Here is a 25,658-nt window from a genome sequence, read left to right as displayed (position 1 = left end):
TGGCCGTTTTGCGGCTTACATGTCAACAAGTAAGCCTCAAAATGATCTTACTAATGAACTAGTGGGCGTTTTGTGGCTTACATGTTCACTAGTAAGCGTCAAAATGACCTTACTAGTGAATTAGTGAGCGTTTTGTGGCTTACATGTCAATGAGTAAGCCTCAAAATGATCTTACGAGTGAGCTAAGGGGCGTTTTGCGGCTTACATGTCAACTAGTAAGCCTCAAAATGATCTTACTAGTGAACTAGTGGGCACATTTATGGCCTTACATGTTCACTAGTAAGCGTCAAAATGATCTTACTAGTGAACAAGTGGGCGTTTTTGTGGCTTACATCTTCACGAGTAAGCCTCAAAATTATCTTATTAGAGAACTAGTGGGCATTTTGTGGCTTACATGTCAACTAGTAAGCCTCAAAATGATCTTACTAGTGAACTAGTGGGGATTTTGTGGCTTACATGTTCACTAGTAAGCCTCAAAATGATCTTACCAGTGAACTAGTGGCCGTTTTGCGGCTTACATGTCAACAAGTAAGCCTCAAAATGATCTTACTAGTGAACTAGTGGGCGTTTTGTGGCTTACATGTTAACTAGTAAGTGTCAAAATGACCTTACTAGTGAACTAGTGACAATTTGTGGCTTACATGTTCACGAGTAAGCGTCAAAATGACCTTACTAGTGAACTAGTGAGCGTTTTGCGGCTTACATGTCAACTAGCAAGCCTCAAAATGATCTTACTAGTGAACTAGTGGGCGTTTTGTGGCTTACATGTCAACAAGTAAGCCTCAAAATGATCTTACTAGTGAACTAATGGGCACATTTATGGCCTTACATGTTCACTAGTAAGCGTCAAAATGATCTTACTAGTGAACTAGTGGGCGTTTTGTGGCTTGCATGTCAACTAGTAAGCCTCAAAATGATCTTACTAGTGAACTAGTGGGCACATTTATGGCCTTACATGTTCACTAGTAAGCCTCAAAATGATCTTACCAGTGAACTCGTCGGCGTTTTGCGGCTTACATGTCAACTATTAAGCCTCAAAATGATCTTACTAATGAACTCGTGGGGATTTTGTGGCTTACATGTCAACTAGTAAGCTCCAAAATGATCTTATTAGTGAACTAGTGGGCACATTTATGGCCTTACATGTTCACTAGTAAGCCTCAAAATGATCTTACTAGTATACTAGTGGGCGTTTTGTGGCTTACATGTTCACGAGTCAGCGTCAAAATGATCTTACTAGTGAACTAGTGGACGTTTTGCGCCTTGCATGTCAACTAGTAGGCCTCAAAATAATCTTACGAGTGAACTAGTGGGCGTTTTGCGGCTTACATGTTTACTAGTAAGCGTCAAAATGACCTTACTAGTGAATTAGTGAGCGTTTTGTGGCTTACATGTCAACTAGTAAGCCTCAAAATGATCTTACTAGTGAACTAGTGGGCGTTTTGTGGCTTACATCTTCACTCGTTAGCCTCAAAATGATCTTACTAGTGAACTCGTGGGCGTTTTGTGGCTTACATGTCAACTAGTAAGCCTCAAAATGATCTTACTAGTGAACTAGTGGGCACATTTATGGCCTTACATGTTCACTAGTAAGCCTCAAAATGATCTTACCAGTGAACTAGTGGGGGTTTTGCGGCTTATATGTCAACTAGTAAGCCTCAAAATGATCTTACCAGTGAACTAGTGGGGGTTTTGCGGCTTATATGTCAACTAGCAAGCCTCAAAATGATCTTACGAGTGAGCTAAGGGGCGTTTTGCGGCTTACATGTCAACTAGTAAGCCTCAAAATGATCTTACTAGTGAACTAGTGGGCACATTTATGGCCTTACATGTTCACTAGTAAGCGTCAAAATGATCTTACTAGTGAACAAGTGGGCGTTTTTGTGGCTTACATCTTCACTAGTAAGCCTCAAAATGATCTTATTAGATAACTAGTGGGCATTTGTGGCTTACATGTCAACTAGTAAGCCTCAAAATGATCTTACTAGTGAACTAGTGGGGATTTTGTGGCTTACATGTCAACTAGTAAACCTCAAAATGATCTTACCAGTGAACTACTGGGCACATTTATGGCCTTACATGTTCACTAGTAAGCCTCAAAATGATCTTACCAGTGAAGTAGTGGGCGTTTTGTGGCTTACATGTTCACGAGTAAGCGTCAAAATGATCTTACTAGTGAACTAGTGGCCGTTTTGCGGCTTACATGTCAACAAGTAAGCCTCAAAATGATCTTACTAATGAATTAGTGAGCGTTTTGTGGCTTACATGTCAACGAGTAAGCCTCAAAATGATCTTACTAGTGAACTAGTGGGCACATTTATGGCCTTACATGTTCACTAGTAAGCGTCAAAATGATCTTACTAGTGAACTAGTGGGCGTTTTGCGGCTTGCATGTCAACTAGTAAGCCTCAAAATGATCTTACGAGTGAACTAGTGGGTGTCTTGCGGCCTACATGTCAACAAGTAAGCCTCAAAATGATCTTACTAGTGAACTAGTGGGCGTTTTGTGGCTTACATGTTAACTAGTAAGTGTCAAAATGACCTTACTAGTGAACTAGTGACAATTTGTGGCTTACATGTTCACGAGTAAGCGTCAAAATGACCTTACTAGTGAACTAGTGAGCGTTTTGCGGCTTACATGTCAACTAGCAAGCCTCAAAATGATCTTACGAGTGAGCTAAGGGGCGTTTTGCGGCTTACATGTCAACTAGTAAGCCTCAAAATGATCTTACTAGTGAACTAGTGGGCACATTTATGGCCTTACATGTTCACTAGTAAGCGTCAAAACGATCTTACTAGTGAACAAGTGGGCGTTTTTGTGGCTTACATCTTCACTAGTAAGCCTCAAAATGATCTTATTAGAGAACTAGTGGGCATTTTGTGGCTTACATGTCAACTAGTAAGCCTCAAAATGATCTTACTAGTGAACTAGTGGGGATTTTGTGGCTTACATGTTCACTAGTAAGCCTCAAAATGATCTTACCAGTGAACTAGTGGCCGTTTTGCGGCTTACATGTCAACAAGTAAGCCTCAAAATGATCTTACTAATGAACTAGTGGGCGTTTTGTGGCTTACATGTTCACTAGTAAGCGTCAAAATGACCTTACTAGTGAATTAGTGAGCGTTTTGTGGCTTACATGTCAATGAGTAAGCCTCAAAATGATCTTACGAGTGAGCTAAGGGGCGTTTTGCGGCTTACATGTCAACTAGTAAGCCTCAAAATGATCTTACTAGTGAACTAGTGGGCACATTTATGGCCTTACATGTTCACTAGTAAGCGTCAAAATGATCTTACTAGTGAACAAGTGGGCGTTTTTGTGGCTTACATCTTCACGAGTAAGCCTCAAAATTATCTTATTAGAGAACTAGTGGGCATTTTGTGGCTTACATGTCAACTAGTAAGCCTCAAAATGATCTTACTAGTGAACTAGTGGGGATTTTGTGGCTTACATGTTCACTAGTAAGCCTCAAAATGATCTTACCAGTGAACTAGTGGCCGTTTTGCGGCTTACATGTCAACAAGTAAGCCTCAAAATGATCTTACTAATGAACTAGTGGGCATTTTGTGGCTTACATGTCAACTAGTAAGCCTCAAAATGATCTTACTAGTGAACTAGTGGGGATTTTGTGGCTTACATGTCAACTAGTAAACCTCAAAATGATCTTACCAGTGAACTACTGGGCACATTTATGGCCTTACATGTTCACTAGTAAGCCTCAAAATGATCTTACCAGTGAAGTAGTGGGCGTTTTGTGGCTTACATGTTCACGAGTAAGCGTCAAAATGATCTTACTAGTGAACTAGTGGCCGTTTTGCGGCTTACATGTCAACAAGTAAGCCTCAAAATGATCTTACTAATGAATTAGTGAGCGTTTTGTGGCTTACATGTCAACGAGTAAGCCTCAAAATGATCTTACTAGTGAACTAGTGGGCACATTTATGGCCTTACATGTTCACTAGTAAGCGTCAAAATGATCTTACTAGTGAACTAGTGGGCGTTTTGCGGCTTGCATGTCAACTAGTAAGCCTCAAAATGATCTTACGAGTGAACTAGTGGGTGTCTTGCGGCCTACATGTCAACAAGTAAGCCTCAAAATGATCTTACTAGTGAACTAGTGGGCGTTTTGTGGCTTACATGTTAACTAGTAAGTGTCAAAATGACCTTACTAGTGAACTAGTGACAATTTGTGGCTTACATGTTCACGAGTAAGCGTCAAAATGACCTTACTAGTGAACTAGTGAGCGTTTTGCGGCTTACATGTCAACTAGCAAGCCTCAAAATGATCTTACGAGTGAGCTAAGGGGCGTTTTGCGGCTTACATGTCAACTAGTAAGCCTCAAAATGATCTTACTAGTGAACTAGTGGGCACATTTATGGCCTTACATGTTCACTAGTAAGCGTCAAAACGATCTTACTAGTGAACAAGTGGGCGTTTTTGTGGCTTACATCTTCACTAGTAAGCCTCAAAATGATCTTATTAGAGAACTAGTGGGCATTTTGTGGCTTACATGTCAACTAGTAAGCCTCAAAATGATCTTACTAGTGAACTAGTGGGGATTTTGTGGCTTACATGTTCACTAGTAAGCCTCAAAATGATCTTACCAGTGAACTAGTGGCCGTTTTGCGGCTTACATGTCAACAAGTAAGCCTCAAAATGATCTTACTAATGAACTAGTGGGCGTTTTGTGGCTTACATGTTCACTAGTAAGCGTCAAAATGACCTTACTAGTGAATTAGTGAGCGTTTTGTGGCTTACATGTCAATGAGTAAGCCTCAAAATGATCTTACGAGTGAGCTAAGGGGCGTTTTGCGGCTTACATGTCAACTAGTAAGCCTCAAAATGATCTTACTAGTGAACTAGTGGGCACATTTATGGCCTTACATGTTCACTAGTAAGCGTCAAAATGATCTTACTAGTGAACAAGTGGGCGTTTTTGTGGCTTACATCTTCACGAGTAAGCCTCAAAATTATCTTATTAGAGAACTAGTGGGCATTTTGTGGCTTACATGTCAACTAGTAAGCCTCAAAATGATCTTACTAGTGAACTAGTGGGGATTTTGTGGCTTACATGTTCACTAGTAAGCCTCAAAATGATCTTACCAGTGAACTAGTGGCCGTTTTGCGGCTTACATGTCAACAAGTAAGCCTCAAAATGATCTTACTAATGAACTAGTGGGCGTTTTGTGGCTTACATGTTCACTAGTAAGCGTCAAAATGACCTTACTAGTGAATTAGTGAGCGTTTTGTGGCTTACATGTCAATGAGTAAGCCTCAAAATGATCTTACTAGTCAACTAGTGGGCATATTTATGGCCTTACATGTTCACTAGTAAGCGTCAAAATGATCTTACTAGTGAACTAGTGGGCGTTTTGCGGCTTGCATGTCAACTAGTAAGCCTCAAAATGATCTTACGAGTGAACTAGTGGGTGTTTTTCGGCTTACATGTCAACAAGTAAGCCTCAAAATGATCTTACTAGTGAACTAGTGGGCGTTTTGTGGCTTACATGTTAACTAGTAAGCGTCAAAATGACCTTACTAGTGAACTAGTGACAATTTGTGGCTTACATGTTCACGAGTAAGCGTCAAAATGACCTTACTAGTGAACTAGTGAGCGTTTTGCGGCTTACATGACAACTAGCAAGCCTCAAAATGATCTTACTAGTGAACTAGTGGGCGTTTTGTGGCTTACATGTTAACTAGTAAGCGTCAAAATGACCTTACTAGTGAACTAGTGACAATTTGTGGCTTACATGTCAACGAGTAAGCCTCAAAATGATCTTACTAGTGAAATAGTGGGCACATTTATGGCCTTACATGTTCACTAGTAAGCGTCAAAATGATCTTACTAGTGAACTAGTGGGCATTTTGTGGCTTGCATGTCAACTAGTAAGCCTCAAAATGATCTTACGAGTGAACTAGTGGGTGTTTTGCGGCTTACATGTCAACAAGTAAGCCTCAAAATGATCTTACTAGTGAACTAGTGGGCGTTTTGTGGCTTACATGTTAACTAGTAAGTGTCAAAATGACCTTACTAGTGAACTAGTGACAATTTGTGGCTTACATGTTCACGAGTAAGCGTCAAAATGACCTTACTAGTGAACTAGTGAGCGTTTTGCGGCTTACATGTCAACTAGCAAGCCTCAAAATGATCTTACGAGTGAGCTAAGGGGCGTTTTGCGGCTTACATGTCAACTAGTAAGCCTCAAAATGATCTTACTAGTGAACTAGTGGGCACATTTATGGCCTTACATGTTCACTAGTAAGCGTCAAAAGGATCTTACTAGTGAACAAGTGGGCGTTTTTGTGGCTTACATCTTCACTAGTAAGCCTCAAAATGATCTTATTAGAGAACTAGTGGGCATTTTGTGGCTTACATGTCAACTAGTAAGCCTCAAAATGATCTTACTAGTGAACTAGTGGGGATTTTGTGGCTTACATGTTCACTAGTAAGCCTCAAAATGATCTTACCAGTGAACTAGTGGCCGTTTTGCGGCTTACATGTCAACAAGTAAGCCTCAAAATGATCTTACTAATGAACTAGTGGGCGTTTTGTGGCTTACATGTTCACTAGTAAGCGTCAAAATGACCTTACTAGTGAATTAGTGAGCGTTTTGTGGCTTACATGTCAATGAGTAAGCCTCAAAATGATCTTACGAGTGAGCTAAGGGGCGTTTTGCGGCTTACATGTCAACTAGTAAGCCTCAAAATGATCTTACTAGTGAACTAGTGGGCACATTTATGGCCTTACATGTTCACTAGTAAGCGTCAAAATGATCTTACTAGTGAACAAGTGGGCGTTTTTGTGGCTTACATCTTCACGAGTAAGCCTCAAAATTATCTTATTAGAGAACTAGTGGGCATTTTGTGGCTTACATGTCAACTAGTAAGCCTCAAAATGATCTTACTAGTGAACTAGTGGGGATTTTGTGGCTTACATGTTCACTAGTAAGCCTCAAAATGATCTTACCAGTGAACTAGTGGCCGTTTTGCGGCTTACATGTCAACAAGTAAGCCTCAAAATGATCTTACTAGTGAACTAGTGGGCGTTTTGTGGCTTACATGTTAACTAGTAAGTGTCAAAATGACCTTACTAGTGAACTAGTGACAATTTGTGGCTTACATGTTCACGAGTAAGCGTCAAAATGACCTTACTAGTGAACTAGTGAGCGTTTTGCGGCTTACATGTCAACTAGCAAGCCTCAAAATGATCTTACTAGTGAACTAGTGGGCGTTTTGTGGCTTAAATGTCAACAAGTAAGCCTCAAAATGATCTTACTAGTGAACTAATGGGCACATTTATGGCCTTACATGTTCACTAGTAAGCGTCAAAATGATCTTACTAGTGAACTAGTGGGCACGTTTATGGCCTTACATGTTCACTAGTAAGCGTGAAAATGATCTTACTCGTGAACTAGTGGGCGTTTTGCGGCTTACATGTCAACTAATAAGCCTCAAAATGATCTTACGAGTGAGCTAGTGGGCGTTTTGCGGCTTACATGTCAACTAGTAAGCCTCAAAATGATCTTAATAGTGAACTAGTGGGTTCTTTTGTGGCTTACATGTTCACTAGTAAGCGTCACAATGACCTTACTTGTGAACTAGTGAGCGTTTTGTGGCTTACATGTTCACTAGTAAGCCTCAAAATTATCTTACTAGTGAACTAGTGGGCGTTTTGCGGCTTACATGTTCACTAGTAAGCGTCAAAATGACCTTACTAGTGAATTAGTGAGCGTTTTGTGGCTTACATGTCAACTAGTAAGCCTCAAAATGATCTTATGAGTGAGCTAGTGGGCGTTTTGCGGCTTACATGTCAACTAGTAAGCCTCAAAATGATCTTACTAGTGAACTAGTGGGCACATTTATGGCCTTACATGTTCACGAGTAAGCGTCAAAATGATCTTACTAGTGAACTAGTGGGCGTTTTGCGGCTTGCATGTCAACTAGTAAGCCTCAAAAAGATCTTACGAGTGAACTAGTGGGCATTTTGTGGCTTACATGTCAACTAGTAAGCCTCAAAATGATCTTACGCGTGAGCTAGTGGGCGTTTTGCGGCTTACATGTCAACTAGTAAGCCTCAAAATGATCTTACTAGTGAACTAGTGGGCACATTTATGGCCTTACATGTTCATTAGTAAGCGTCAAAATGATCTTACTAGTGAACTAGTGGGCGTTTTGTGGCTTGCATGTCAACTAGTAAGCCTCAAAATGATCTTACTAGTGAACTAGTGGGCACATTTATGGCCTTACATGTTCACTAGTAAGCCTCAAAATGATCTTACCAGTGAACTCGTCGGCGTTTTGCGGCTTACATGTCAACTATTAAGCCTCAAAATGATCTTACTAATGAACTCGTGGGGATTTTGTGGCTTACATGTCAACTAGTAAGCTCCAAAATGATCTTATTAGTGAACTAGTGGGCACATTTATGGCCTTACATGTTCACTAGTAAGCCTCAAAATGATCATACTAGTATACTAGTGGGCGTTTTGTGGCTTACATGTTCACGAGTCAGCGTCAAAATGATCTTACTAGTGAACTAGTGGACGTTTTGCGCCTTGCATGTCAACTAGTAGGCCTCAAAATAATCTTACGAGTGAACTAGTGGGCGTTTTGCGGCTTACATGTTTACTAGTAAGCGTCAAAATGACCTTACTAGTGAATTAGTGAGCGTTTTGTGGCTTACATGTCAACTAGTAAGCCTCAAAATGATCTTACTAGTGAACTAGTGGGCGTTTTGTGGCTTACATCTTCACTCGTTAGCCTCAAAATGATCTTACTAGTGAACTCGTGGGCGTTTTGTGGCTTACATGTCAACTAGTAAGCCTCAAAATGATCTTACTAGTGAACTAGTGGGCACATTTATGGCCTTACATGTTCACTAGTAAGCCTCAAAATGATCTTACCAGTGAACTAGTGGGGGTTTTGCGGCTTATATGTCAACTAGTAAGCCTCAAAATGATCTTACCAGTGAACTAGTGGGGGTTTTGCGGCTTATATGTCAACTAGCAAGCCTCAAAATGATCTTACGAGTGAGCTAAGGGGCGTTTTGCGGCTTACATGTCAACTAGTAAGCCTCAAAATGATCTTACTAGTGAACTAGTGGGCACATTTATGGCCTTACATGTTCACTAGTAAGCGTCAAAATGATCTTACTAGTGAACAAGTGGGCGTTTTTGTGGCTTACATCTTCACTAGTAAGCCTCAAAATGATCTTATTAGAGAACTAGTGGGCATTTGTGGCTTACATGTCAACTAGTAAGCCTCAAAATGATCTTACTAGTGAACTAGTGGGGATTTTGTGGCTTACATGTCAACTAGTAAACCTCAAAATGATCTTACCAGTGAACTACTGGGCACATTTATGGCCTTACATGTTCACTAGTAAGCCTCAAAATGATCTTACCAGTGAAGTAGTGGGCGTTTTGTGGCTTACATGTTCACGAGTAAGCGTCAAAATGATCTTACTAGTGAACTAGTGGCCGTTTTGCGGCTTACATGTCAACAAGTAAGCCTCAAAATGATCTTACTAATGAATTAGTGAGCGTTTTGTGGCTTACATGTCAACGAGTAAGCCTCAAAATGATCTTACTAGTGAACTAGTGGGCACATTTATGGCCTTACATGTTCACTAGTAAGCGTCAAAATGATCTTACTAGTGAACTAGTGGGCGTTTTGCGGCTTGCATGTCAACTAGTCAGCCTCAAAATGATCTTACGAGTGAACTAGTGGGTGTTTTGCGGCCTACATGTCAACAAGTAAGCCTCAAAATGATCTTACTAGTGAACTAGTGGGCGTTTTGTGGCTTACATGTTAACTAGTAAGTGTCAAAATGACCTTACTAGTGAACTAGTGACAATTTGTGGCTTACATGTTCACGAGTAAGCGTCAAAATGACCTTACTAGTGAACTAGTGAGCGTTTTGCGGCTTACATGTCAACTAGCAAGCCTCAAAATGATCTTACGAGTGAGCTAAGGGGCGTTTTGCGGCTTACATGTCAACTAGTAAGCCTCAAAATGATCTTACTAGTGAACTAGTGGGCACATTTATGGCCTTACATGTTCACTAGTAAGCGTCAAAAGGATCTTACTAGTGAACAAGTGGGCGTTTTTGTGGCTTACATCTTCACTAGTAAGCCTCAAAATGATCTTATTAGAGAACTAGTGGGCATTTTGTGGCTTACATGTCAACTAGTAAGCCTCAAAATGATCTTACTAGTGAACTAGTGGGGATTTTGTGGCTTACATGTTCACTAGTAAGCCTCAAAATGATCTTACCAGTGAACTAGTGGCCGTTTTGCGGCTTACATGTCAACAAGTAAGCCTCAAAATGATCTTACTAATGAACTAGTGGGCGTTTTGTGGCTTACATGTTCACTAGTAAGCGTCAAAATGACCTTACTAGTGAATTAGTGAGCGTTTTGTGGCTTACATGTCAATGAGTAAGCCTCAAAATGATCTTACGAGTGAGCTAAGGGGCGTTTTGCGGCTTACATGTCAACTAGTAAGCCTCAAAATGATCTTACTAGTGAACTAGTGGGCACATTTATGGCCTTACATGTTCACTAGTAAGCGTCAAAATGATCTTACTAGTGAACAAGTGGGCGTTTTTGTGGCTTACATCTTCACGAGTAAGCCTCAAAATTATCTTATTAGAGAACTAGTGGGCATTTTGTGGCTTACATGTCAACTAGTAAGCCTCAAAATGATCTTACTAGTGAACTAGTGGGGATTTTGTGGCTTACATGTTCACTAGTAAGCCTCAAAATGATCTTACCAGTGAACTAGTGGCCGTTTTGCGGCTTACATGTCAACAAGTAAGCCTCAAAATGATCTTACTAATGAACTAGTGGGCGTTTTGTGGCTTACATGTTCACTAGTAAGCGTCAAAATGACCTTACTAGTGAATTAGTGAGCGTTTTGTGGCTTACATGTCAATGAGTAAGCCTCAAAATGATCTTACTAGTCAACTAGTGGGCATATTTATGGCCTTACATGTTCACTAGTAAGCGTCAAAATGATCTTACTAGTGAACTAGTGGGCGTTTTGCGGCTTGCATGTCAACTAGTAAGCCTCAAAATGATCTTACGAGTGAACTAGTGGGTGTTTTTCGGCTTACATGTCAACAAGTAAGCCTCAAAATGATCTTACTAGTGAACTAGTGGGCGTTTTGTGGCTTACATGTTAACTAGTAAGCGTCAAAATGACCTTACTAGTGAACTAGTGACAATTTGTGGCTTACATGTTCACGAGTAAGCGTCAAAATGACCTTACTAGTGAACTAGTGAGCGTTTTGCGGCTTACATGACAACTAGCAAGCCTCAAAATGATCTTACTAGTGAACTAGTGGGCGTTTTGTGGCTTACATGTTAACTAGTAAGCGTCAAAATGACCTTACTAGTGAACTAGTGACAATTTGTGGCTTACATGTTCACGAGTAAGCGTCAAAATGACCTTACTAGTGAATTGGTGAGCGTTTTGTGGCTTACATGTCAACGAGTAAGCCTCAAAATGATCTTACTAGTGAAATAGTGGGCACATTTATGGCCTTACATGTTCACTAGTAAGCGTCAAAATGATCTTACTAGTGAACTAGTGGGCATTTTCTGGCTTGCATGTCAACTAGTAAGCCTCAAAATGATCTTACGAGTGAACTAGTGGGTGTTTTGCGGCTTACATGTCAACAAGTAAGCCTCAAAATGATCTTACTAGTGAACTAGTGGGCGTTTTGTGGCTTACATGTTAACTAGTAAGTGTCAAAATGACCTTACTAGTGAACTAGTGACAATTTGTGGCTTACATGTTCACGAGTAAGCGTCAAAATGACCTTACTAGTGAACTAGTGAGCGTTTTGCGGCTTACATGTCAACTAGCAAGCCTCAAAATGATCTTACTAGTGAACTAGTGGGCGTTTTGTGGCTTACATGTTAACTAGTAAGCGTCAAAATGACCTTACTAGTGAACTAGTGACAATTTGTGGCTTACATGTTCACGAGTAAGCGTCAAAATGACCTTACTAGTGAACTAGTGAGCGTTTTGCGGCTTACATGACAACTAGCAAGCCTCAAAATGATCTTACTAGTGAACTAGTGGGCGTTTTGTGGCTTACATGTTAACTAGTAAGCGTCAAAATGACCTTACTAGTGAACTAGTGACAATTTGTGGCTTACATGTTCACGAGTAAGCGTCAAAATGACCTTACTAGTGAACTAGTGGGCACATTTACGGCCTTACATGTTCACTATTAAGAGTCAAAATGATCTTACTAGTGAACTAGTGGGCAGATTTATGGCCTTACATGTTCACTAGTAAGCGTCAAAATGATCTTACTAGTGAACTAGTGGGCATTTTGTGGCTTACATGTCAACTAGTAAGCCTCAAAATGATCTTACTAGTGAACTAATGGGCACGTTTATGGCCTTACATGTTCACTAGTAAGCGTGAAAATGATCTTACTAGTGAACTAGTGGGCACGTTTATGGCCTTACTAGTAAGCCTTACTAGTGAAGTAGTGACAATTTGTGGCTTACATGTTCACGAGTAAGCGTCAAAATGACCTTACTAGTGAACTAGTGAGCGTTTTGCGGCTTACATGTCAACTAGCAAGCCTCAAAATGATCTTACGAGTGAGCTAAGGGGCGTTTTGCGGCTTACATGTCAACTAGTATGCCTCAAAATGATCTTATAGTGAACTAGTGGGCACATTTATGGCCTTACATGTTCACTATTAAGAGTCAAAATGATCTTACTAGTGAACTAGTGGGCAGATTTATGGCCTTACATGTTCACTAGTAAGCGTCAAAATGATCTTACTAGTGAACAAGTGGGCGTTTTGTGGCTTACATCTTCACTAGTAAGCCTCAAAATGATCTTACTAGAGAACTAGTGGGCATTTTGTGGCTTACATGTCAACAAGTAAGCCTCAAAATGATCTTACTAGTGAACTAATGGGCACATTTATGGCCTTACATGTTCACTAGTAAGCGTCAAAATGATCTTACTAGTGAACTAGTGGGCACGTTTATGGCCTTACATGTTCACTAGTAAGCGTGAAAATGATCTTACTCGTGAACTAGTGGGCGTTTTGCGGCGTACATGTCAACTAATAAGCCTCAAAATGATCTTACGAGTGAGCTAGTGGGCGTTTTGCGGCTTACATGTCAACTAGTAAGCCTCAAAATGATCTTAATAGTGAACTAGTGGGTTCTTTTGTGGCTTACATGTTCACTAGTAAGCGTCACAATGACCTTACTTGTGAACTAGTGAGCGTTTTGTGGCTTACATGTTCACTAGTAAGCCTCAAAATGATCTTACTAGTGAACTAGTGGGCGTTTTGTGGCTTACATGTCAAATAGCAAGCCTCAAAATGATCTTACTAGTGAACTAGTGGGCACATTTATGGCCTTACGTGTTCACTAGTAAGCCTCAAAATGATCTTACGAGTAAACTAGTGGGCCTTTTGTGGCTTACATGTTCACGGGTAAGCGTCAAAATGATCTTACTAGTGAACTAGTGGGCGTTTTGTGGCTTACATGTTCACGAGTAAGCGTCAAAATGATCTTACCAGTGAACTAGTGGGCGTTTTGTGGCTTACATGTTCACGAGTAAGCGTCAAAATGATCTTACTAGTGAACTAGTGGGCGTTTTGTGGCTTACATGTCAAATAGTAAGCCTCAAAATGATCTTACTAATGAACTAGTGGGCGTTTTGTGGCTTACATGTTCACTAGTAAGCGTCAAAATGACCTTACTAGTGAATTAGTGAGCGTTTTGTGGCTTACATGTCAACGAGTAAGCCTCAAAATGATCTTACTAGTGAACTAGTGGGCACATTTATGGCCTTACATGTTCACTAGTAAGCGTCAAAATGATCTTACTAGTGAACTAGTGGGCGTTTTGCGGCTTGCATGTCAACTAGTAAGCCTCAAAATGATCTTACGAGTGAACTAGTGGGTGTTTTGCGGCTTACATGTCAACAAGTAAGCCTCAAAATGATCTTACTAGTGAACTAGTGGGCGTTTTGTGGCTTACATGTTAACGAGTAAGCGTCAAAATGACCTTACTAGTGAACTAGTGAGCGTTTTGCGGCTTACATGTCAACTAGCAAGCCTCAAAATGATCTTACGAGTGAGCTAAGGGGCGTTTTGCGGCTTACATGTCAACTAGTAAGCCTCAAAATGATCTTACTAGTGAACTAGTGGGCACATTTATGGCCTTACATGTTCACTAGTAAGCGTCAAAATGATCATACTAGTGAACAAGTGGGCGTTTTTGTGGCTTACATCTTCACTAGTAAGCCTCAAAATGATCTTATTAGAGAACTAGTGGGCATTTTGTGGCTTACATGTCAACTAGTAAGCCTCAAAATGATCTTACTAGTGAACTAGTGGGGATTTTGTGGCTTACATGTCAACTAGTAAACCTCAAAATGATCTTACCAGTGAACTAGTGGGCATATTTATGGCCTTACATGTTCACTAGTAAGCCTCAAAATGATCTTACCAGTGAACGAGTGGGCGTTTTGTGGCTTACATGTTCATGAGTAAGCGTCAAAATGATCTTACTAGTGAACTAGTGGCCGTTTTGCGGCTTACATGTCAACAAGTAAGCCTCAAAATGATCTTACTAATGAACTAGTGGGCGTTTTGTGGCTTACATGTTCACTAGTAAGCGTCAAAATGACCTTACTAGTGAATTAGTGAGCGTTTTGTGGCTTACATGTCAATGAGTAAGCCTCAAAATGATCTTACTAGTGAACTAGTGGGCATATTTATGACCTTACATGTTCACTAGTAAGCGTCAAAATGATCTTACTCGTGAACTAGTGGGCGTTTTCCGGCTTGCATGTCAACTAGTAAGCCTCAAAATGATCTTACGAGTGAACTAGTGGGTGTTTTGCGGCTTACATGTCAACAAGTAAGCCTCAAAATGATCTTACTAGTGAACTAGTGACAATTTGTGGCTTACATGTTCACGAGTAAGCGTCAAAATGACCTTACTAGTGAACTAGTGAGCGTTTTGCGGCTTACATGTCAACTAGCAAGCCTCAAAATGATCTTACGAGTGAGCTAAGGGGCGTTTTGCGGCTTACATGTCAACTAGTAAGCCTCAAAATGATCTTAATAGTGAACTAGTGGGCAGATTTATGGCCTTACATGTTCACTAGTAAGCGTCAAAATGATCTTACTAGTGAACAAGTGGGCGTTTTGTGGCTTACATCTTCACTAGTAAGCCTCAAAATGATTTTACTAGAGAACTAGTGGGCATTTTGTGGCTTACATGTCAACAAGTAAGCCTCAAAATGATCTTACTAGTGAACTAATGGGCACATTTATGGCCTTACATGTTCACTAGTAAGCGTCAAAATGATCTTACTAGTGAAGTAGTGGGCACGTTTATGGCCTTACATGTTCACTAGTAAGCGTGAAAATGATCTTACTCGTGAACTAGTGGGCGTTTTGCGGCTTACATGTCAACTAGTAAGCCTCAAAATGATCTTACGAGTGAGCCAGTGGGCGTTTTGCGGCTTACATGTCAACTAGTAAGCCTCAAAATGATTATAATAGTGAACTAGTGGGTTCTTTTGTGGCTTACATGTTCACTAGTAAGCGTCACAATGACCTTACTAGTGAACTAGTGGGCGTTTTGTGGCTTACATGTTCACTAGTAAGCCTCAAAATGATCTTACTAGTGAACTAGTGGGCGTTTTGTGGCTTACATGTCAAATAGCAAGCCTCAAAATGATCTTACTAGTGAACTAGTGGGCACATTTATGGCCTTACGTGTTCACTAGTAAGCCTCAAAATGATCTTACGAGTAAACTAGTGGGCGTTTTGTGGCTTACATCTTCACTCGTAAGCCTCAAAATGATCTTACCAGTGAACTAGTGGGCGTTTTGTGGCTTACATGTTCACGAGTAAGCGTCAAAATGATCTTACTAGTGAACGAGTGGGCGTTTTGTGGCTTACATGTCAAATAGTAAGCCTCAAAATGATCTTACTAATGAACTAGTGGGCGTTTTGTGACTTACATGTTCACTAGTAAGCGTCAAAATGACCTTAGTAGTGAATTAGTGAGCGTTTTGTGGCTTACATGTCAACGAGTAAGCCTCAAAATGATCTTACTAGTGAACTAGTGGGCACATTTATGGCCTTACATGTTCACTAGTAAGCGTCAAAATGATCTTACTAGTGAACTAGTGGGCGTTTTGCGGCTTGCATGTCAACTAGTAAGCCTCAAAATGATCTTACGAGTGAACTAGTGGGTGTTTTGCGGCTTACATGTCAACAAGTAAGCCTCAAAATGATCTTACTAGTGAACTAGTGGGCGTTTTGTGGCTTACATGTTAACGAGTAAGCGTCAAAATGACCTTACAAGTGAACTAGTGAGCGTTTTGCGGCTTACATGTCAACTAGCAAGCCTCAAAATGATCTTACGAGTGAGCTAAGGGGCGTTTTGCGGCTTACATGTCAACTAGTAAGCGTCAAAATGATCTTACTAGTGAACTAGTGGGCACATTTATGGCCTTACATGTTCACTAGTAAGCGTCAAAATGATCTTACTAGTGAACAAGTGGGCGTTTTTGTGGCTTACATCTTCACTAGTAAGCCTCAAAATGATCTTATTAGAGAACTAGTGGGCATTTTGTGGCTTACATGTCAACTAGTAAGCCTCAAAATGATCTTACTAGTGAACTAGTGGGGATTTTGTGGCTTAGATGTCAACTAGTAAACCTCAAAATGATCTTACCAGTGAACTAGTGGGCACATTTATGGCCTTACATGTTCACTAGTAAGCCTCAAAATGATCTTACCAGTGAAGTAGTGGGCGTTTTGTGGCTTACATGTTCACGAGTAAGCGTCAAAATGATCTTACTAGTGAACTAGTGGCCGTTTTGCGGCTTACATGTCAACAAGTAAGCCTCAAAATGATCTTACTAATGAACTAGTGGGCGTTTTGTGGCTTACATGTTCACTAGTAAGCGTCAAAATGACCTTACTAGTGAATTAGTGAGCGTTTTGTGGCTTACATGTCAATGAGTAAGCCTCAAAATGATCTTACTAGTGAACTAGTGGGCATATTTATGACCTTACATGTTCACTAGTAAGCGTCAAAATGATCTTACTAGTGAACTAGTGGGCGTTTTGCGGCTTGCATGTCAACTAGTAAGCCTCAAAATGATCTTACGAGTGAACTAGTGGGTGTTTTGCGGCTTACATGTCAACAAGTAAGCCTCAAAATGATCTTACTAGTGAACTAGTGGGCGTTTTGTGGCTTACATGTTAACTAGTAAGCGTCAAAATGACCTTACTAGTGAACTAGTGACAATTTGTGGCTTACATGTTCACGAGTAAGCGTCAAAATGACCTTACTAGTGAACTAGTGAGCGTTTTGCGGCTTACATGTCAACTAGCAAGCCTCAAAATGATCTTACGAGTGAGCTAAGGGGCGTTTTGCGGCTTACATGTCAACTAGTAAGCCTCAAAATGATCTTAATAGTGAACTAGTGGGCACATTTATGGCCTTACATGTTCACTATTAAGAGTCAAAATGATCTTACTAGTGAACTAGTGGGCAGATTTATGGCCTTACATGTTCACTAGTAAGCGTCAAAATGATCTTACTAGTGAACAAGTGGGCGTTTTGTGGCTTACATCTTCACTAGTAAGCCTCAAAATGATCTTACTAGAGAACTAATGGACATTTTGTGGCTTACAAGTCAACAAGTAAGCCTCAAAATGATCTTACTAGTGAACTAATGGGCACATTTATGGCCTTACATGTCAACTAGTAAGCCTCAAAATGATCTTACTAGTGAACTAGTGGGCACATTTATGGCCTTACATGTTCACGAGTAAGCGTCAAAATGATCTTACTAGTGAACTAGTGGGCGTTTTGCGGCTTGCATGTCAACTAGTAAGCCTCAAAAAGATCTTACGAGTGAACTAGTGGGCATTTTGTGGCTTACATGTCAACTAGTAAGCCTCAAAATGATCTTACGCGTGAGCTAGTGGGCGTTTTGCGGCTTACATGTCAACTAGTAAGCCTCAAAATGATCTTACTAGTGAACTAGTGGGCACATTTATGGCCTTACATGTTCATTAGTAAGCGTCAAAATGATCTTACTAGTGAACTAGTGGGCGTTTTGTGGCTTGCATGTCAACTAGTAAGCCTCAAAATGATCTTACTAGTGAACTAGTGGGCACATTTATGGCCTTACATGTTCACTAGTAAGCCTCAAAATGATCTTACCAGTGAACTCGTCGGCGTTTTGCGGCTTACATGTCAACTATTAAGCCTCAAAATGATCTTACTAATGAACTCGTGGGGATTTTGTGGCTTACATGTCAACTAGTAAGCTCCAAAATGATCTTATTAGTGAACTAGTGGGCACATTTATGGCCTTACATGTTCACTAGTAAGCCTCAAAATGATCATACTAGTATACTAGTGGGCGTTTTGTGGCTTACATGTTCACGAGTCAGCGTCAAAATGATCTTACTAGTGAACTAGTGGACGTTTTGCGCCTTGCATGTCAACTAGTAGGCCTCAAAATAATCTTACGAGTGAACTAGTGGGCGTTTTGCGGCTTACATGTTTACTAGTAAGCGTCAAAATGACCTTACTAGTGAATTAGTGAGCGTTTTGTGGCTTACATGTCAACTAGTAAGCCTCAAAATGATCTTACTAGTGAACTAGTGGGCGTTTTGTGGCTTACATCTTCACTCGTTAGCCTCAAAATGATCTTACTAGTGAACTCGTGGGCGTTTTGTGGCTTACATGTCAACTAGTAAGCCTCAAAATGATCTTACTAGTGAACTAGTGGGCACATTTATGGCCTTACATGTTCACTAGTAAGCCTCAAAATGATCTTACCAGTGAACTAGTGGGGGTTTTGCGGCTTATATGTCAACTAGTAAGCCTCAAAATGATCTTACCAGTGAACTAGTGGGGGTTTTGCGGCTTATATGTCAACTAGCAAGCCTCAAAATGATCTTACGAGTGAGCTAAGGGGCGTTTTGCGGCTTACATGTCAACTAGTAAGCCTCAAAATGATCTTACTAGTGAACTAGTGGGCACATTTATGGCCTTACATGTTCACTAGTAAGCGTCAAAATGATCTTACTAGTGAACAAGTGGGCGTTTTTGTGGCTTACATCTTCACTAGTAAGCCTCAAAATGATCTTATTAGAGAACTAGTGGGCATTTGTGGCTTACATGTCAACTAGTAAGCCTCAAAATGATCTTACTAGTGAACTAGTGGGGATTTTGTGGCTTACATGTCAACTAGTAAACCTCAAAATGATCTTACCAGTGAACTACTGGGCACATTTATGGCCTTACATGTTCACTAGTAAGCCTCAAAATGATCTTACCAGTGAAGTAGTGGGCGTTTTGTGGCTTACATGTTCACGAGTAAGCGTCAAAATGATCTTACTAGTGAACTAGTGGCCGTTTTGCGGCTTACATGTCAACAAGTAAGCCTCAAAATGATCTTACTAATGAATTAGTGAGCGTTTTGTGGCTTACATGTCAACGAGTAAGCCTCAAAATGATCTTACTAGTGAACTAGTGGGCACATTTATGGCCTTACATGTTCACTAGTAAGCGTCAAAATGATCTTACTAGTGAACTAGTGGGCGTTTTGCGGCTTGCATGTCAACTAGTCAGCCTCAAAATGATCTTACGAGTGAACTAGTGGGTGTTTTGCGGCCTACATGTCAACAAGTAAGCCTCAAAATGATCTTACTAGTGAACTAGTGGGCGTTTTGTGGCTTACATGTTAACTAGTAAGTGTCAAAATGACCTTACTAGTGAACTAGTGACAATTTGTGGCTTACATGTTCACGAGTAAGCGTCAAAATGACCTTACTAGTGAACTAGTGAGCGTTTTGCGGCTTACATGTCAACTAGCAAGCCTCAAAATGATCTTACGAGTGAGCTAAGGGGCGTTTTGCGGCTTACATGTCAACTAGTAAGCCTCAAAATGATCTTACTAGTGAACTAGTGGGCACATTTATGGCCTTACATGTTCACTAGTAAGCGTCAAAAGGATCTTACTAGTGAACAAGTGGGCGTTTTTGTGGCTTACATCTTCACTAGTAAGCCTCAAAATGATCTTATTAGAGAACTAGTGGGCATTTTGTGGCTTACATGTCAACTAGTAAGCCTCAAAATGATCTTACTAGTGAACTAGTGGGGATTTTGTGGCTTACATGTTCACTAGTAAGCCTCAAAATGATCTTACCAGTGAACTAGTGGCCGTTTTGCGGCTTACATGTCAACAAGTAAGCCTCAAAATGATCTTACTAATGAACTAGTGGGCGTTTTGTGGCTTACATGTTCACTAGTAAGCGTCAAAATGACCTTACTAGTGAATTAGTGAGCGTTTTGTGGCTTACATGTCAATGAGTAAGCCTCAAAATGATCTTACGAGTGAGCTAAGGGGCGTTTTGCGGCTTACATGTCAACTAGTAAGCCTCAAAATGATCTTACTAGTGAACTAGTGGGCACATTTATGGCCTTACATGTTCACTAGTAAGCGTCAAAATGATCTTACTAGTGAACAAGTGGGCGTTTTTGTGGCTTACATCTTCACGAGTAAGCCTCAAAATTATCTTATTAGAGAACTAGTGGGCATTTTGTGGCTTACATGTCAACTAGTAAGCCTCAAAATGATCTTACTAGTGAACTAGTGGGGATTTTGTGGCTTACATGTTCACTAGTAAGCCTCAAAATGATCTTACCAGTGAACTAGTGGCCGTTTTGCGGCTTACATGTCAACAAGTAAGCCTCAAAATGATCTTACTAATGAACTAGTGGGCGTTTTGTGGCTTACATGTTCACTAGTAAGCGTCAAAATGACCTTACTAGTGAATTAGTGAGCGTTTTGTGGCTTACATGTCAATGAGTAAGCCTCAAAATGATCTTACTAGTCAACTAGCGGGCATATTTATGGCCTTACATGTTCACTAGTAAGCGTCAAAATGATCTTACTAGTGAACTAGTGGGCGTTTTGCGGCTTGCATGTCAACTAGTAAGCCTCAAAATGATCTTACGAGTGAACTAGTGGGTGTTTTTCGGCTTACATGTCAACAAGTAAGCCTCAAAATGATCTTACTAGTGAACTAGTGGGCGTTTTGTGGCTTACATGTTAACTAGTAAGCGTCAAAATGACCTTACTAGTGAACTAGTGACAATTTGTGGCTTACATGTTCACGAGTAAGCGTCAAAATGACCTTACTAGTGAACTAGTGAGCGTTTTGCGGCTTACATGACAACTAGCAAGCCTCAAAATGATCTTACTAGTGAACTAGTGGGCGTTTTGTGGCTTACATGTTAACTAGTAAGCGTCAAAATGACCTTACTAGTGAACTAGTGACAATTTGTGGCTTACATGTTCACGAGTAAGCGTCAAAATGACCTTACTAGTGAATTGGTGAGCGTTTTGTGGCTTACATGTCAACGAGTAAGCCTCAAAATGATCTTACTAGTGAAATAGTGGGCACATTTATGGCCTTACATGTTCACTAGTAAGCGTCAAAATGATCTTACTAGTGAACTAGTGGGCATTTTGTGGCTTGCATGTCAACTAGTAAGCCTCAAAATGATCTTACGAGTGAACTAGTGGGTGTTTTGCGGCTTACATGTCAACAAGTAAGCCTCAAAATGATCTTACTAGTGAACTAGTTGGCGTTTTGTGGCTTACATGTTAACTAGTAAGTGTCAAAATGACCTTACTAGTGAACTAGTGACAATTTGTGGCTTACATGTTCACGAGTAAGCGTCAAAATGACCTTACTAGTGAACTAGTGAGCGTTTTGCGGCTTACATGTCAACTAGCAAGCCTCAAAATGATCTTACTAGTGAACTAGTGGGCGTTTTGTGGCTTACATGTTAACTAGTAAGCGTCAAAATGACCTTACTAGTGAACTAGTGACAATTTGTGGCTTACATGTTCACGAGTAAGCGTCAAAATGACCTTACTAGTGAACTAGTGAGCGTTTTGCGGCTTACATGACAACTAGCAAGCCTCAAAATGATCTTACTAGTGAACTAGTGGGCGTTTTGTGGCTTACATGTTAACTAGTAAGCGTCAAAATGACCTTACTAGTGAACTAGTGACAATTTGTGGCTTACATGTTCACGAGTAAGCGTCAAAATGACCTTACTAGTGAACTAGTGGGCACATTTACGGCCTTACATGTTCACTATTAAGAGTCAAAATGATCTTACTAGTGAACTAGTGGGCAGATTTATGGCCTTACATGTTCACTAGTAAGCGTCAAAATGATCTTACTAGTGAACTAGTGGGCATTTTGTGGCTTACATGTCAACTAGTAAGCCTCAAAATGATCTTACTAGTGAACTAATGGGCACGTTTATGGCCTTACATGTTCACTAGTAAGCGTGAAAATGATCTTACTAGTGAACTAGTGGGCACGTTTATGGCCTTACTAGTAAGCCTTACTAGTGAAGTAGTGACAATTTGTGGCTTACATGTTCACGAGTAAGCGTCAAAATGACCTTACTAGTGAACTAGTGAGCGTTTTGCGGCTTACATGTCAACTAGCAAGCCTCAAAATGATCTTACGAGTGAGCTAAGGGGCGTTTTGCGGCTTACATGTCAACTAGTATGCCTCAAAATGATCTTATAGTGAACTAGTGGGCACATTTATGGCCTTACATGTTCACTATTAAGAGTCAAAATGATCTTACTAGTGAACTAGTGGGCAGATTTATGGCCTTACATGTTCACTAGTAAGCGTCAAAATGATCTTACTAGTGAACAAGTGGGCGTTTTGTGGCTTACATCTTCACTAGTAAGCCTCAAAATGATCTTACTAGAGAACTAGTGGGCATTTTGTGGCTTACATGTCAACAAATAAGCCTCAAAATGATCTTACTAGTGAACTAATGGGCACATTTATGGCCTTACATGTTCACTAGTAAGCGTCAAAATGATCTTACTAGTGAACTAGTGGGCACGTTTATGGCCTTACATGTTCACTAGTAAGCGTGAAAATGATCTTACTCGTGAACTAGTGGGCGTTTTGCGGCGTACATGTCAACTAATAAGCCTCAAAATGATCTTACGAGTGAGCTAGTGGGCGTTTTGCGGCTTACATGTCAACTAGTAAGCCTCAAAATGATCTTAATAGTGAACTAGTGGGTTCTTTTGTGGCTTACATGTTCACTAGTAAGCGTCACAATGACCTTACTTGTGAACTAGTGAGCGTTTTGTGGCTTACATGTTCACTAGTAAGCCTCAAAATGATCTTACTAGTGAACTAGTGGGCGTTTTGTGGCTTACATGTCAAATAGCAAGCCTCAAAATGATCTTACTAGTGAACTAGTGGGCACATTTATGGCCTTACGTGTTCACTAGTAAGCCTCAAAATGATCTTACGAGTAAACTAGTGGGCCTTTTGTGGCTTACATGTTCACGGGTAAGCGTCAAAATGATCTTACTAGTGAACTAGTGGGCGTTTTGTGGCTTACATGTTCACGAGTAAGCGTCAAAATGATCTTACCAGTGAACTAGTGGGCGTTTTGTGGCTTACATGTTCACGAGTAAGCGTCAAAATGATCTTACTAGTGAACTAGTGGGCGTTTTGTGGCTTACATGTCAAATAGTAAGCCTCAAAATGATCTTACTAATGAACTAGTGGGCGTTTTGTGGCTTACATGTTCACTAGTAAGCGTCAAAATGACCTTACTAGTGAATTAGTGAGCGTTTTGTGGCTTACATGTCAACGAGTAAGCCTCAAAATGATCTTACTAGTGAACTAGTGGGCACATTTATGGCCTTACATGTTCACTAGTAAGCGTCAAAATGATCTTACTAGTGAACTAGTGGGCGTTTTGCGGCTTGCATGTCAACTAGTAAGCCTCAAAATGATCTTACGAGTGAACTAGTGGGTGTTTTGCGGCTTACATGTCAACAAGTAAGCCTCAAAATGATCTTACTAGTGAACTAGTGGGCGTTTTGTGGCTTACATGTTAACGAGTAAGCGTCAAAATGACCTTACTAGTGAACTAGTGAGCGTTTTGCGGCTTACATGTCAACTAGCAAGCCTCAAAATGATCTTACGAGTGAGCTAAGGGGCGTTTTGCGGCTTACATGTCAACTAGTAAGCCTCAAAATGATCTTACTAGTGAACTAGTGGGCACATTTATGGCCTTACATGTTCACTAGTAAGCGTCAAAATGATCATACTAGTGAACAAGTGGGCGTTTTTGTGGCTTACATCTTCACTAGTAAGCCTCAAAATGATCTTATTAGAGAACTAGTGGGCATTTTGTGGCTTACATGTCAACTAGTAAGCCTCAAAATGATCTTACTAGTGAACTAGTGGGGATTTTGTGGCTTACATGTCAACTAGTAAACCTCAAAATGATCTTACCAGTGAACTAGTGGGCATATTTATGGCCTTACATGTTCACTAGTAAGCCTCAAAATGATCTTACCAGTGAACTAGTGGGCGTTTTGTGGCTTACATGTCAACAAGTAAGCCTCAAAATGATCTTACTAATGAACTAGTGGGCGTTTTGTGGCTTACATGTTCACTAGTAAGCGTCAAAATGACCTTACTAGTGAATTAGTGAGCGTTTTGTGGCTTACATGTCAATGAGTAAGCCTCAAAATGATCTTACTAGTGAACTAGTGGGCATATTTATGACCTTACATGTTCACTAGTAAGCGTCAAAATGATCTTACTCGTGAACTAGTGGGCGTTTTCCGGCTTGCATGTCAACTAGTAAGCCTCAAAATGATCTTACGAGTGAACTAGTGGGTGTTTTGCGGCTTACATGTCAACAAGTAAGCCTCAAAATGATCTTACTAGTGAACTAGTGACAATTTGTGGCTTACATGTTCACGAGTAAGCGTCAAAATGACCTTACTAGTGAACTAGTGAGCGTTTTGCGGCTTACATGTCAACTAGCAAGCCTCAAAATGATCTTACGAGTGAGCTAAGGGGCGTTTTGCGGCTTACATGTCAACTAGTAAGCCTCAAAATGATCTTAATAGTGAACTAGTGGGCAGATTTATGGCCTTACATGTTCACTAGTAAGCGTCAAAATGATCTTACTAGTGAACAAGTGGGCGTTTTGTGGCTTACATCTTCACTAGTAAGCCTCAAAATGATTTTACTAGAGAACTAGTGGGCATTTTGTGGCTTACATGTCAACAAGTAAGCCTCAAAATGATCTTACTAGTGAACTAATGGGCACATTTATGGCCTTACATGTTCACTAGTAAGCGTCAAAATGATCTTACTAGTGAAGTAGTGGGCACGTTTATGGCCTTACATGTTCACTAGTAAGCGTGAAAATGATCTTACTCGTGAACTAGTGGGCGTTTTGCGGCTTACATGTCAACTAGTAAGCCTCAAAATGATCTTACGAGTGAGCCAGTGGGCGTTTTGCGGCTTACATGTCAACTAGTAAGCCTCAAAATGATTATAATAGTGAACTAGTGGGTTCTTTTGTGGCTTACATGTTCACTAGTAAGCGTCACAATGACCTTACTAGTGAACTAGTGGGCGTTTTGTGGCTTACATGTTCACTAGTAAGCCTCAAAATGATCTTACTAGTGAACTAGTGGGCGTTTTGTGGCTTACATGTCAAATAGCAAGCCTCAAAATGATCTTACTA

Source organism: Hippocampus zosterae, chromosome 7 (genome assembly GCF_025434085.1).
Source record: "Hippocampus zosterae strain Florida chromosome 7, ASM2543408v3, whole genome shotgun sequence".
NCBI lineage: Eukaryota > Metazoa > Chordata > Actinopteri > Syngnathiformes > Syngnathidae > Hippocampus > Hippocampus zosterae.
This window is presented reverse-complemented; position numbering follows the sequence as displayed.